Below are 16,554 nucleotides of genomic sequence, written 5' to 3' on the forward strand. Positions count from 1 at the left end.
TGTTGACTAATGAGGTTGCCAACCACTGCAAGATAATGGTTGGCACAATGTGAGTACTTAAAAATTGCTTACTCGCTGAACAAGCAAACAAATGAATAGACAAGTATAACAGAGTCAAGAACTGTATGTTGCCCTGACCGGTTTGGCTCAGTGGATAGAGCGTCAGCCTGCCGACTGAAGGGTCCCGGGTTCGATTCTGGTCAGGGGCATGTGCCTTGGTTGCGGGCACATCCCCAGTGGGAGGTGTGCGGGAGGCGGCTGATTGATGTTTCTCTTTCATAGATGTTTCTAACTCTCTATCTCCCTTCCTCTCTGTAAAAAATCAATACAATATATTTTTAAAAAAAACACCTATAAAATGTTGAAGACAAGTTCACTAAGGAAAATCACACGCCTAAGGAAACTGGACAATTAGAAATGTAAATATCCCCAAAATATATTTTATAAATGAATGGCCCTAGCTGGTTTTGCTCAGTGGTTAGAGTGTTAGCCTGCGGACTAAAGAGTCCCCAGTTCGATTCCAGTCAAGACCACATGCCCAGATTGTGGGTTTGATTCCCCAGTGTGGGGCGTGCAGAAGGCAGCCGATCAATGACTTTCCCTTATCATTGAGGTTTCTATCTCTCTGTCCCTCTCCCTTTCTCTCTGAAATCAATAAAAAAATATATATTTTTTAAAAGTTTAAATGAATGAATTTTAGTTGTATGGCCTTGGTGTTCCCAAGAAAACACTAAGTACTATATTAATAAGTGACACTCATAAGTAATAAACAAAGAGGCTGCAAGAGAAGATTACTAAAAGATTTATAGATACACAATCCATTAAAAGTGGTCCAAAAGTTAATATGAAGTATACTTGCAATACTGAACAAAGTCTCACCAAGATGTTTTATTTGGCAGCAATATTTATGAGACTCTACACAAAATGAGCTAAGAAACTGGAGACCACAAGTAACATTTCTCTATAATAAAAATACTCTTCATTTTAACTCCTCAATATAGGCAATGAAAATTAATAAATACAAGTTGTTAAACAATGAGGAAAAATTAAAAGACTTGGGGTTAATGAACCAGTACAAAACAAATTAAAGCTCTAGTATTTATAAAAGTATTAAAAAATCAGTCCTTTCCAAAAAATGAGAAGCACCTAATAATAAATCCAATAAAGACATTTAATCTGACCATGAACCACATTTAAAAAAATTTTTGATTAAAATTTAAGGTGAGTAAACTGCATTTAAATGCTAATAAAAATTAAAGTAAGTTTTGGTAGATAACTTATTTTTTATTAAAAATAAGCATACAGTAATTCTAACACAGCTATGATATGGTACAAGCCCTAAAAACTTACTTTCACACAAACAACATCTATATATAGATGTTATACATACAACACCAATAGAAAACCTTGAGGCAAAACTTAAGTAGTTACATTTTACAGAGTCGCACAAAAAATAACGTTTTTATTTAATAGCTCAACTGAGCTCAGAAATTAAATCACATTTCTACATTAATTAATAAAAGATCTAAAGAAAACAACTAACCAAAATTAAGTATCATCTTTGAAACATTATTTTCATGAAATGTTGGGGTGGTGGGAGGGGAAGACATAGGGACAAACTATATGCAGTAAAAGTATTTCTCTTCTACAAATAAATACTGCCCAAGCATTTTTTATGACAAGGAAATTCTTATAAAATATAGGAATAAGGAGCACTAAGTCACATTTAATCTTTACTTCCCACAATGTGAATTAAGAGAGTTAATAAAAACCAACTCCAAAAGACAAAAATGCCGATATATAGCAACCTAAGAGTATAAAAATTAGTGTAGTGGTTGCACCTGAGGGACTTGACTAGACACTGGCACAAAGGAACTTTCTAGGGTGATGGACATGCTCTGTATATCTTCAATGGGCTGGAGGTGACATAGTATTTACATTTGCCAAAACATATAAAACTCACTTATATTTGTAAATTGTTCTATTACTACACCTCAATTTTTAAAAACAAAATGCCATGGTATAAATAGAATTGGATTTTATGAAATATTATCTCCACCACAGGAAATACGATATGCTTAAATCTGAATAAGGAGCAACCTCAATAGACAACTGATATGATTATCTAACTATTCATCTCAAAATGCCGTCACATCCAATACTACTAAAAATAATTTTTCACAAATATTCATTTACACTCAATAATATCACACAATGAATCTATTTATTTACTCAGTACTACATTTAGCAACCAATTCATCACAAAAGATTCGTTAGAAAGCTAAACTGCTCAAGATTGGAAAGATATTCAAGGCGGCAATAGTGAGGGTTTTATACATAATAAACAAATGGACTAATACTACTAAGAACTGACAAGTTAACATTATTGAGTGTTTAAAATATGCCAGGTTCTATTCTAAATGCCTTAACAATATTAATTTGATCCTCACAGCAACCGACAGAAGTAGGCACTATTACTATTCCCATTTCACAAATGAAGAAACAGACACATGAAGTATCTACCTCTAACTACACAGGTCTAACTCTGGCAGTCTACGAAAAACTTTCTTAATCACTTTGTTCTATTGTCTTTTTAGAATCAGTTGCCTTGAAATTTTCTAGACTAAAATAAAGATTGTGCTCTATGGTACAGAACCTTGGGGTCATCTATACTGCACAGAAGTTCCAGGATAATTTTTAAGGAACAACTTGGGCTTTACTTACAAAGAATACTGGATACCTATCTGTGTGATTAGACTTCTCTATTCTTTTCATTTTTCTTTTTTTAAGTAAAACTTACTGTCTACTAATGTGATTTTTTTAAAAAAATAAGTACATCCTAACCCAGGGGTGGGTAAACTTTTTGACTCGAAGGCCACAATGGGTTCTTAAACTGGACCGGAGGGCCAGAACAAAAGCATGGATGGAGTGTTTGTGTGAACTAATATAAATTCAAAGTAAACATCATTACATAAAAGGGTACAGTCTTTTTTTCCCAATAGTTTCATTCATTTCAAACGGGCCGGATCCGGCGCGCACCGTAGTTTGCCCACGGCTGTCCTAACTACATTTCTCATCAAAGAACACCTGGAAGAGGAGCTCTGTGGTATATGAAGCCATGCAGAGCATTCTCTGGTGACAAGTACTAACCAAAATCTTACATTCCAAAATAATAATTATTTCAGGAAGTTGACAGTTGGAACCATATGACTAGTGTTCAAATACAATTTCAAAGACTATATATTACTTAATAATTGTTTTCAAAATCCCTACATTTTTAATAATAATATCACAAAATATAAATAGTATTATATTTTGTGGTATACCTGTAACCTATTCCACGGAAAATCAGTAAACTGCAGCCCTCTGATTGGGAAGTTCTGCTCTAAGCTGTATGGAAAGAATAGCTGTTCAACTCCTTTCAACACCCTAGTTGAGAAAAATATTATTTCTGGAGAACTGAATTGTCCGGGGATTTTATGTTTTGTCCTTCGTATGGAATCAACCATTAAAAAGACAATAAATACACTCGGGTTTTGAATGCTTTTTACCTCCATAACTCATTACAAACACCAAGTTACATTTTCAAGCTATACTTCACATTTTCTTAAAGACAACTTTAAGAAACAATGTAATGAATCTGTTATCACAATTACTACAGAAATATTAATAAGAACATTAACTTGCCCTGGCAAGTATTACTCAATGGTTTGAATATCAGCCTGAGCACCAAAGGGTCACAGGTTCAATTCCTGGTACCTGGGTTGCAGGTTCGATGCCTGGCCCAGTGGGGGCATGTGTGGGAGGCAACCAATCGATCTCTCTCTCCCTCTCCCACCCCCGTTCTACTCTTTAAAACACCAATGGAAAAATATCCTCAGGTGAGGATTAACAAAAAAAGAACATTAACTTATGTGGAATGTTCATAAAGCTCTGCTTCCTTGATATAACAGGTCAATTTTCTCCTCAAGGATCTTGAAAACACATAAAGTATAATATTTTCTTTTATGCCCTAGCCAGTAAAAAGCTCAAAACTTTATTTAAAACGGAACTAAATAAATTATGCTTGCCTTTATAGCCTGATGATCTCTACTCTTTTTTTTCCGTTGAGTACTTTTAAGATTAATTTGTTTTTCATATTTAATTCTTTGCTACCTCTAGAATCTACTGTGATATAAATATGTCTTCAATATAGAAGTTTTACTTTCTTTAAACAAATTACCATATCTTTTTTAAAATAACCCACTCCCCAGAGTATTCTATTCTTTCTACTCTTACCTCACCCCATTCCTGCCAATTTTTGTGTTATTTTTGGTCTTTTTTCTGATGGGAGGACTGTATATCACTAAGGTTCAACTACATGTATTTGTGTAGTTAGTCTTCATACTAACTTAAAGTACTTTGAAAAGGGTATAAGTAAAAGTAGTATAATTTCACTGTGAATTATAAAATAAAACCAGTAGAAATCATCGTTTTTACACCAGCAATCAACCTTAAGGATTAGAAGTTATGATTTTGAAAATTTAAGACTGTCATACTGGAAAAATGGCAAACCCTTAAAATTACAAACTTATCTCTAACAAAGCTAAACCATTCAAAACAAGTCCAGATCAGTAATTAGAACATCTGCTAAGTGGGCTGCCTTCTAACTATTACGCCCTGTGAAAATCAAGAACACCTCTCTACAGAAGGGAAATACTGTTTTTATGCTAGAGGTGGTTTATCCTTTATCTTTACACAGGCTCCCTCTACTGACAGGAAAACAAAACAGACTATGGAATTATGAGGGCAAATTTCATTAACACAAGGAAAAGGAATTCATTTTTTAAATACTTCCAAATCAACATTTGAGATAAAAATAGATTATATAAACTGGCTTTACTACAGTCCCAAGAAGAAAAAAACACTGCCACTGACAATTCAAATAACACGTTTTTAAAATGTGGCACGTACTATTTCAACCCACTACATTTCAATCTATTTTTTTAAATCCTCACTCAAGGTGTGAGGATATTTTTTCCATCAATTTTTTAGAAAGAGTGGAAGAGTGGGCTCCCACGTGGATCTTGAGGGTGGGAGGATATCAGATCTGCAACCCAGGCATGTGCCCTTCACCTGGAATCGAACCCATAACCCTAGAGCAGCCGTGGGCAAACTACAGCCCGCCGGATCCGGCCCGTTTGAAATGAATAAAACTAAAAAAAAAAAAAAAAAAAAAAAGACCGTACCCTTTTATGTAATGATGTTTACTTTGAATTTATATTCGTTCACACAAACACTCCATCCATGCTTTTGTTCCGGCCCTCCGGTCCAGTTTAAGAACCCATTGTGGCCCTTGAGTCAAAAAGTTTGCCCACCCCTGCCCTAGAGTGTGCAGGTCAACACACTACCATTGAACCACAACAACCAGGGCCATCCTATGTAATAAAAGGCTAATATGCAAACTGTCCCTTCGACCAGGAGTTTGACTGGGAGTTCAACCAGGAGTTTGACCAGGGGACCAGGCGGCCAGCCAACCACCTGTGGTCCCTCCCCCAGCTGGCCCCACTCCCAATCAGCCCCCCACCCCAATCGGGGGTGGGGCCAGCTGGCCAACCACCCATGGCTCTTCCCCCCAGCCGGCCCCCACCTGTGCACCAATTCTTGCACCAGGCCTTTAGTTTCAATATAAATCCTTAAATGCAAGAAGAATTAAAGATTTTAAATTCACTTTAATTATTTTTAATAATTTATCATAAGAAAATGTTTACCTGTATCTGTTCCGGTGTCCATTGGTCTAGGTTGACTGACTTGACCCTGGATATATGAACCCCAAGATTTCTATGTATCCCAGCACATCTGATGCAAATAAACACACCAATATTCCAGGAAGCCCATCGGGGACCTAATTAGGGAGAAGAAACAAAGAAAAGCAAATATTAAAAACTAAAATACATATCATGACAGCACATAAACATCATTCTGTGTTTTTTAATACAATTATAATGAAGGCTTACAGAATTTACATGCTCAAATTTTCAAATGACACCAGCAGCAGATTGATAAGAAGACATGTGTCTTGGCTGTACTGAAAGGTTACAAATCAACCTTCAAGAACCTTAATGAGTTTGCTAATTTTGCTTTACTAGAAACTTTCCCCAAAATCTAATCAATTCATGTGAACAGTTTTGCATTCCACATATTTGAACCAGGAGTAGTAACATCCCACAGTAAAAAGTAAGTTCTTAAAAGATTACTAACAAATAAAAATAAAAGAGATTTTTAAAAATAAACCTTAGAAATTAGTAAGAATAACCAACCTAATAAAAAAATGGGCAGAAAGATATGAATGGGTAATTTACAGAATATATTTAATCTATTAAGTGTTGGCAAGTGTGAGAAACAAGGATTGGCTCCAGAAGCCTTATATCAGATGAATCTCCAATATGACCCTGAGATTTAAAAACTTAACAGATGAAGTAAGGTGTGCTATAAAATGTTAGTTCTTTGGATCATGGTCAAAAAATTCTGGAAAACACAGTAGAGAAACTCACATAAGTATACAAGAATAGAAGCTTTACTATTCTTCATACCTTTGAATGTTTTTTCTTCCTAAGTTTAAATGTTCTTAGGACTATTTTTACATATTCCCTGTATAACAAAGTAAAAATGGAAAAATAAAAATATCTGGAAATTGTGTCAAATAGAGACTTATACTAACAGATTTATATGAATCATCCTATATAATAAAGAGCTAATATGCTAATTAGACCGAAGAGCAGAATAACCATCGGACGACCTTCCGGATGAAGCCGGAGCTGTGAGGGCCGGCTGAAGCAGCCGGAGCTACAAGGGCCGAGCCCGTTGCACAAATTTTGTGCATCAGACCTCTAGTTTAACTATAAAAACATATACAGTAAGAGATATGGATAAAAAAAATCAAGCTTTAAAAAAATTTAGACTTCTGTTTTAAGTACATACTTTTTATATGAAGGTCAGAGTCAATCTGAAAAATGAGATTAAAACTAGTAATTATGATGCAGTAAAACTAAATATACTCTCCCAAATTCCTTAGGTGATAGGTTATGCATATACAATTTATGCTAAAATATCCTACTTTTAAATTTAGACATGACACCTAAAAAGTGACAAACATCTGGGACATGCTCTATTTAAATATCTGTTTCATTGCTAATAGTGTCAAAATAAATTCGAGGCCAAAAGACTTTGTGCTGTGCCACCTTTGAGCTGTATAAATTACACTGGGCAGGGAACACACTGAGAACAAGGTTCTCACCTATAAACAGTTAGGATTGCCTGGCCTCAATTACTTAGATGAGACATGTGTGAAAAATATGTTGAACATTTTAAAGCACAACTTACATATAAGTTAGTGTCATATTAAGAAATTTGGAAAATCAAAATACAATATTTTTTCTTCTCTAGAGAAGTTTCTATATTGATCTGTAAAACAAGTATATCTTAACTTTCCTCAAAAACAATTCCCAAAAAGGCAATGAATCAAGAATGGGAAAACAAAAGATTTTCAAGGCATTTCAGGTTCATTCTATTCATAAAATAGAATGAACTCCCTCAGAATATCTGTTAAGGGAGCAGAGCAAAATATGAATGGTGACTTTTCTCTAGAGCAGTTTTCCTGATGTAATAACTGATTGAATTAAGCAGAAAGCATCATTTGCATAATGTCAGGACTATCAATGCAGGTAAAAAGCTTAGCACACAATACAGTGGTGCATTTTTACAATAACCAAAGGTTATACAAGGATAAATATGTATAAAGAACATGTACAATAATAATGCTAGCAGTAACAAAAAAAATGGGACATTACTATTGAGTAAAAACTAAATATAATTGAACTAGTGCTCTGGGTGCATGGATTTGTGCACAATGAAAGGAAATTAATTAGAAGGTGGCCAGCAGAGCAGGGAGGGACTGGGCAAGATGGGCCAGACACGCCCTGGAGCCAAGGTCCCTCCCAAGGTCCCTCCCCGCGGTCCCTCCCCGGGCAGACTGCGCTTGGGGCAGCCCTGCGGCTTGAAGGGCATCTGCAGAGTGAGAAGTGTGGCTGGAAGGGCGTCTGTAGAGTGAGAGGGGTCCCTCTGGCAGGTGGGGTCCCAGATTGCGAAAGGGTGGTTCTCAGGTGACGCACACTGGAATCAGGCTCCCTCCTCTCTGGTTCCAGTGTGCATCACCCGAGAACCGCCACTGGCAAGTCACCGCAGCTCGGCAACTCCTGCATTGAGTGTCTGCCCCCAGGTGGTCATTGCACATCATAGCTACCGGTCAGACGGTTACTTAGACTTTTATATACATAGATGTTAGGTGATGTTTTAAGTTTTAAACAACTGAATGATATAAAAACCATTTCATTAGTTGCTAAAAGGAAAAAAAATGCTATCACTTATGGAAAACTTTAGTCCTAATCACTTTTGACCAAATTAAATAATAATATAATTTTGTCAATGCCTCTTTCTTTGGAATATAGCTATCATATCTTAGGAACCTCTAAAAATAAGTTTTTAAAAGCCTAACTGAAGTTACAAATGTATTATCCACTCTAAAAAATTAGTTTCATAAATTTACCTAAAACTGCCCTGATAATAGCTGCTCAATAAGGTAGTCAGTGAGTAATTATTGGCATGAAATCCTAATTTTCATTCACCAAACAATTTAATGAGTACTTATCTACCCTGTGATAAGTAAATGCTGTTAAAAGACCATAAACATAAAGTTTCCAACTCAAAAGACCAAGCCAAATACAAATAGGTATAATCTCTTAAAAAACAACTTGGTGAAACCTAGTCAAATTTTAGGTGAAAAACCCTACCACTAGTCCATCTATTCTCTCTTTCTTCCCTCCCTCCCTCTCATTTTCCCTCCTTGTCTCTCTTTCTCTATTTCTTTCTCTCTTTCTTTCTCTCTCTCTCTCTCTCTCTCTCTCTCTCTCTCTCTCACAGGTTTATCAATTTATATGTAATATGACACACCTTTGTGCCCTCTACATACAATAGTGCAAATGATGGGGGAGCATAGAAGAAGAAAATATGAATGTTGGCAAGGGATATTAATGCAGGCATTATAGAGATAGTGGCATCTGAAGTGATTACTGCAAGATAAGTCCAGTTATAACAGGTAAAATCTGGATAAGGTATAAGGATAAGGTACATTCTAAGTAAAATGTACAGTGCCCCTCCCACCCTAAGTAGTTTCAAATATACTATAGAGTCTTAAAAAATGTATACGCACTTTGATAATTATTCATTCTAATGGGTCCTGAAAAGAAAGAAATATCAATTGAGCTTTAAGAAAAAAGTATGCATACATTTTTTTGGAACACCCTGTATAATGCTGTAGCCAGAAACTACATCATTGCAGCACCTGGTTACTGTTAAGTTTCTCTTATTTAAATATTGATTTGATATTTTTTAAAGTGTGATATATATGCACCTAAAATCAGTACCAAATGACTAATAACTTTCAAATAGAGATAAAAGGTAGTTTCAAGCTACAAAAGCGCTGTAGAAAGTGGAAAATGAGGTTTACTGAAGGATGAATCATCTACTAGTACAGTGGGGCCTTGACTTACGAGTGTCCCAACTAACGAGTTTTTTGAGATACCAGCTGTCTCTCGGATGATTTTTTGCATTGAGTTGACAGAGTAATTTGAGTTAATGAGCTCCTTAATGAGCTCGGTCTCGGAAAAAAATTAAACTCGTAAGTCAAGGCCCCACTGTATATAATAAAAGCCCAGTGACCATTACACCGGAATGAACAGAACGACCGGTCACTATGACACGCACTGACCACCAGGGGGAAGATGCTCAATGCAGGAGCTGCTCCCTAGTGGTCAGTGTGCTCCCACAGCTGGAGCACCACTCAGCCAGAAGCCAGGTTCATGGCTGGTGAGCACAGCGGCAGTGGCAGTGGCGGGAGCCTCTCCCACCTCCCTAGCAGCCCTAAGGAGCATCAAGCCAAGTGGTAAGGAGCAAGCAGACAGGCAGTTAGGAGCGAGGGGTCCAGGACTGCAAGAGGGCGCAGGCTTAAAAATGCAAGTAATTGTCATCTCTCCAGAATTACCAATCCTTCCCAAATTATAAATTCACTTTCTTTCCTATAATACACAAGGTTAGAGGCAGTAAAACTAGGTTTGATTTGGTTTGGTTTTATCTGTTGGAGAAAGAAATAGCAAAAGATAGAGAATTTTAATCAAGGGGGAACAGAGGAGAAGAGTAGGACAAAATTAACTGGGATGTAAAGGGCAATTCAAAAGGCAGCATCACAGGGTGCCCAGAGGATGTACACACCAAAGCAATAAAAGGATCTGAAAGAGAAGCTACCTGCATCAAAATATTGTCCAGGATCAAGCATGAAACCAGAAGACACTCTGTCTGTTTTGTTAACCACAAGGCCCGTTTGTTCTTTACCCAAGAGTGACTAGCCTTTCATTGTTCACAGTCAGCTATGTTATGGATTAGGTACACTTGTGAAGGACCAAGAGAAGCAAGCAACAACCCATGAAAATATTTTTCCAAACTGTAAATTTAACTATAAATTTGCAAAAGAACCTGTACTATGTGATGGGGGTAGAAGAGGAGGGAGGGATTACTGCAAATAAGCATGAGAAATCTTTGTGTAATAATGGAAATGTTCTAAAATTCTACATGGTGATAGTTTCAAAATTCTGTTAATACATTAAAATCACTGAAATTATACACTTAAAATAAGTAGATTTTAGAGTATATAAAATATACCTCAATAAGGCAGTTTTTTAAACACCTGTATATATTTCTTTAAATGTAGGCATGAAATATCATTGCTCTTTCCTTCCTTTACCAGAAATGGAAAAATGGCAAGCAGAACTAGTAGTTGAAGCTGAGAAGACACTAGCAAATGATCTCAAGATGCGGAGGACTTGAGATAAAGAGAAATATCAGGCATGAAGCCATGGTATCTGACACAGAGTAAGCTCTTGATAAGTATTAATATATATCTAATTGAACATAGTAATTATCATCTTCTGGAGACTGGCTTAATAGTTAAGATTTTTCATTTTAATTTTTAAGATCTCTTGAATCATATAAAAACAAAAGCCAAGCAATAAATCCTAATAAGAGTCTCTTTAAAAAATAAATAAAAATAAGCCAGGTGGATCAGTTGGTTGGAGCATCATCCCATATACCAAAAGATTGCAGGTTTGATTACCAGTCAAGGCACATGGGGTGGTATGGTAGGCAACTGATCCATTTTCTCTCTAGTCAATGTTTCTCTCACTCTAAAAATCAATTTAAAAGCCATATCCTCCAGTAAGGGTTTTTTTAAAAAAAATTAAAATAAGATCCACTAACTCTGTAGCAAATAAAAATCTTGACCTATCACCAGGCCAAAATCTTACAGAATGATAAACTGATGCCCCTGTTTCCCTTTTGATGTTTCTAATTAATTATACTACTACCAATTTTTTTTTCAAATATATTTTAGTCATTTTTTACAGAGAGGAAGGGAGAGGGACAGAAAGCCAGAAACATTGATGAGAGAGAAACATCAATCAGCTGCCTCCTGCACACTCCCCACTGGGTATGTGCTCGCAACCAAGGGACATGCCCTTGACTAGAATCGAACCCGGAACCCTTGAGTCCGCAGGCCAATGCTCTATGCACTGAGCCAAACCAGTCAGGGCTCCACTACCAATTTTTTTTCTCTTCCTAACCAAGTGTCCTCATTCTTCCCCATTCAGGCCTTCATTTCTTGGTAAAAATGCGATTTGACTTCATGAAGTAGTTGCTCACTGAAGGCAGTATAACAGCTCTTCCCACAATATAAAGTCAGGCCTGCGTTTAAATCATCAATCAGTCACTTATGGCTATGAAACTATAGACAAATTATATGGCCTATCTTAAATGTCAGTTTCTACAACTATAAAATAGGGCAAGTTCATCTACATCTTTCAGGGTCCTTTGATATTAAAGGACATAAAATACATAAGCACCTAGCACAAAGAGAACTATACACAGTAGTCCTCTCTTATCCATGGTTTCAGTTACCCACAGTAAATTGTGGTCCACTGTGGTTTGAAAATATTAAATGGGAAATTCCAGAAATAAACAATTCATAAGTTTTAAACTGCATGTCATTTTGAGTAGCATGGTGAAATCTCTCACCATCCAGTCCTGTCAGGGACATGATACAAGCTGGATATATGTGTTCCCCAGCTTCCCAGCTACTACTCACTTAGTAGCTGTCTCAGTTATCAGACAATTGTCCTGATAATGCAGTGCTTCTGTTCAAGTAACTCTATTTTACTTAATAATGTTCCCAATGCACAAGGGTAGTGATACTGACTATTTGGATAAGCTGAAGAGAAGCTTAAAGTGAACGGTTTAAAGTTCTCAATAAGGAAATATATATATATATACACACACATATGTATATGTATGTGATATATATGCATGCTATGCTAGTTTTGCTGCTGCACCTCCAAGTGCATAACTTACAGCCACAGTGTATAAGTGCTTGGTTAAAATGGAAAAAGTATTAAATTTGTGTATAGAAAATATGAAAAGAAAATGTGTACCAACTGATGGGCAGTGTTGCTCCAGAAAGCACTGAGCCTATATGAAGACTTCAGCAAGGGATCCCCCTGAAATAAGTCATATCAAACCATTAACAAAAAATAAGGGGTGATTTTAAGAAGATATTTTGAGAAACCACATTCACATAACGTTATTGCAGTATACTTTTATAAATGTTCTAATTTATCATTAGTTATCATTGTTAATCTCTTACTGTGCCTAACTTATAAATTAAACTTATTACAGGTATGTATGTATATATGTATGTATGTACAGGAAAAAAAAAAACATATATAGGGTTTGGTATATTTTTGGTTTCAATTACAGGTATGTATGAATATATGTATGTATGTACAGGAAAAAAACAACATATATAGGGTTTGGTATATTTTTGGTTTCAGACATACATGAGGGGGTCTTGGGATGTATCCCCCACAGATAAAGGAAGACTACTCAATATCAACTCTCCTCTTTACTGTCTGGGTCATTCTGTCACTCTTTAAACATTTTAAGTCATAGAATTTTCCCATCTTGCAGCCTTCTCCAACCATGTGTAATTATATCTATTAGAAAATTCTCTCATACTGAAAAGAAAATACCACAAGTTCAAAAGAGGAAAAAAAATCATGATGGGCTACTTTGAAGTAACTGGAAACAGCTTCATTCAAAGGCAGCTTCATGAATGTGGTGCAACTTTGAAGTGGGCCTGGAAAGATAAATGAGAGTTGGATGAGCAGAAAAGACTTAGAAAGCTAATTATTCATTCACTCATTCACTGACTCATTGTCATAAAAAATGTGCTGAATGCTTACTATGTGCCACGAACTTTTTATATGTAGGAAATTAAGACAGATTAAACTCCCTTCCCTCTTGACCTATATATTCAGTGGAGCAAAACAAGGAGACAAACAAGTTACAAAATGTATAGGATCTCAGATTCTGATAAATACTATGGAGAAAATAAAATTAAGTGGATAAAAAAGAATAGGAAGTGCTTAGAAAAAAGATGGGATGCTATTTTAAATACAATGGCCAGGGAACACAACACTGATAATGTAGCATTTGAACAAAGTTCTAAAGCAGTGGTTCTCAACCTTCCTAATGCCGCGACCCTTTAATACAGTTCCTCATGTTGTGGTGACCCCCAACCATAAAATTATTTTCGTTGCTACTTCATAACTATAATTTTGCTACTGTTATGAATCGTAATGTAAATATCTGATATGCAGGATGTATTTAGACAACCCCTGTGAAAGGGTCGTTCGACCCCCAAAGGGGTCACAACCCACAGGTTGAGGACCGCTGTTCTAAAGCAAGAAGCCAATTACGTATCTGGGGAAAGGGTTCCTGACAGAGGAAATAGCCTGTAGGCCCTGACATTACTCTGGTAGGATTAAAAACCACCCCACAGGAAGAGGCGGAAGCAAATAGTATCTTTGGTCACCAACAGCTGGCAGAAAACAAAAGAGGTTAGCATAAGTGAAAATATAGGCTGAAGACAATGCAGAGAACCTTAATTCCCAAATTTGATTTTATACTACTAGCAACAAGGAGTCACTGAACAATTTTGAAAAGGCCAGTGACATGAATAAAATCACAGCTTCTTAAGAAAATATAATACCCCGGCTGGTGTGGCTCAATCGTTGAGCATCAACCTATGACCCAGGAAGTCATGGTTTGATTCCCAGTCAGTTGGGGCACATGCCCGAGTTGCGGGCTTGATCCCCAGTGTGCAGGAGGCAGCAAGAGGTAGCAGATGAGTTATTCTCTCTTATCATCGATGTCTCTGTCTCTCTCTCCCTCTCCCTTCCTCTCTGAAATCAACAAAAATATATTTTTTAAATTTAAAAAGCCCCGATTTACTCAGAGTTTGCACTTGTTTGTTAACTACATTATTAACAAGAAGCAATTTGCTTTTTCTTCATATTTAGGTGCTGGCTTAATACTAGCGTTCAGCTTGAAGTGGAAAAAATACTTTAAATAGTCTGTGTCTCTCTATATTAGAACTATTGCTTTTTAAAAAAGCCTAATATGCTTGCTTGCACTTTTAGCATGAAGAATAAATGCAAAGACTAAGGTAAATTCTGTACCAGTTTGAGCAAGCTACAAGTATATAAACAAATATTTTAAACAGCACAAAATAGAATGAGATGATCTTTGAAACATGAAATCCTATATAATAAAAGGCTAATATGCAAATCAACCAAACGGCAGAACAACCAGTCCACTGATGCACAATGACCACTAGGGGGCTGATGCTCAATGGAGGAGCTGCCCCTCTGGTAGTCAGTGTGCTCCCACAGGGGGAGGGCCGCTCAGAAGCCAAGCTCACGACTGGCAAGTGCAGCGGTGGTGGTGGGAGCCTCTCCCACCTCTGCAGCAGCACTAAGGATTTCCAACTGACAGCTTAGGCCCGCTCCCCACAGGGAATGGGCCTAAGCCGTCAATCAGACATCCCTCAAGGGCTCCCGGACTGCGAGGGAGTGCAGGCTGGGCTGAGGGCCACCCCCCACCCACGAATGCATGAATTTCATGCACCAGGCCTCTAGTATTTAATAATATTCCACAGAATATAAGCAAATACTTTCATTTGATGTTGAAAATAATTGTGATATCAGCAGTCAGCAAAATAACATCAAATTTATATATGAAGAGCACATCATAAGAGATTTCTCTATAAACTCATTTAGCCTTCAGAGAATGGGGCGACTGATTTAGTAGATTAACTTGTTTTGCATCACTTAGTCGGTAGTAGCAACATTAATAGTTCTGCATTTTCTCCTACGTTGTGTTAGTAACTCTAAGTATTACATTAACAGATGCTCTAAATAATTTTAAATATAACTATTGCGAAAATGATATAAAAGGACACCATCTCAGAGGAATTGAATTATTTTGCACACCTTACTCCTCAAACATCTGAAATGTTTGGACTGGGCAAAATAACCTTTGGACTAGGCCACAACAACACTGTATCCCAAACAAATGTTTGTAAAGCCATCAGGAAAGCAGACATCTTTGAATATGAGGCTAAAAATAATAAAGTCTGTAGAATTAGCATCACTATTGTATAAGTAAGGTAAAGAATAACTTAGCACGTGTGTAGAAATTCCTTCCCTGGTTTATTAGCACCAAAAGTTATTTTGCCACAGGAGGAGTGCCACTTAGCCAGAAGCCAGGCTTACAGCTGGCAAGGGCAGCGTCGGTGGCAGGAGCCTCTCCCACCTCTGCGGCAGCACTAAGGATGTCCAACTGTAAGGAGGCCTAAGCTGTCAGTTGGACGTCCCCCGAGGACTCCCAGACTGTAAGAGGGCTGGGCTGAGGGATCCCCCACCCCCAGAATGCACAAATTTCGTGCACTGGGCCTCTAGTACTAAAATAGCTTTCAAAAACAAAGGTAACATACAGATCAGGCCAGAAATCAATGATATAGAGAATAGGAAAAAAACAAAGAAAGTCAATTAAAATAAAAGGTGGTCATTTCAAAATATCAATAAAATTGAGAAGCCTCTAGCCCGACTGATTAGGAAAAAAGTGAAATCACAAATGATCAATATCAGAAATGGGAGAAGAGACATCACCAGATTCTACAAGTATTAGAAAGATAATAAGGGAATATTATGAATAACTTTACATTCATACTTTACAATGAGTTAACAAATTCCCTAAAAGACACAAATGAGATCTTTCTAGAAGGAAAAATAAATAAGTAACCTGAGTAGCCCAATATCTATTAAAGAACCTGAATCTGTAATTTAAAACTATAGAGCAAAAAAAAACTCCAAGCCCAAATGGTTTCACTAGGGAAATCTACCAAGCATACAAATTCTACACAACTGCTTCAGGAAACTGAGGGGATCAAAGGGGAGTGACATTTCCCAATTCTTTCTAAGAGGCCAACCCTGATACCAAAACCAGACAAGGATATCACAAGAAACAAAACCTTCAGATCAACAACCTTCATAAATATTTGCAAAAATTCTT

At 36.8% G+C, this 16,554-nt stretch overlaps 1 protein-coding gene across 1 annotated transcript in view; it reads right to left on the reverse strand.

Moving 5' to 3' along the window:
* Positions 1–16,554, reverse strand: part of SMAP1 (small ArfGAP 1) — a 127,248-nt gene that overhangs the window by 85,617 nt on the left and 25,077 nt on the right. The window contains exon 2 of the mRNA XM_006770329.2: positions 5,751–5,884. The gene's annotated coding sequence lies outside the window, so the exon portion shown is untranslated. The remainder of the gene's footprint in view (positions 1–5,750; positions 5,885–16,554) is intronic.

The sequence above is a fragment of the Myotis davidii genome, unplaced genomic scaffold (assembly GCF_000327345.1).
Source record: "Myotis davidii unplaced genomic scaffold, ASM32734v1 scaffold803, whole genome shotgun sequence".
Lineage (NCBI taxonomy): Eukaryota > Metazoa > Chordata > Mammalia > Chiroptera > Vespertilionidae > Myotis > Myotis davidii.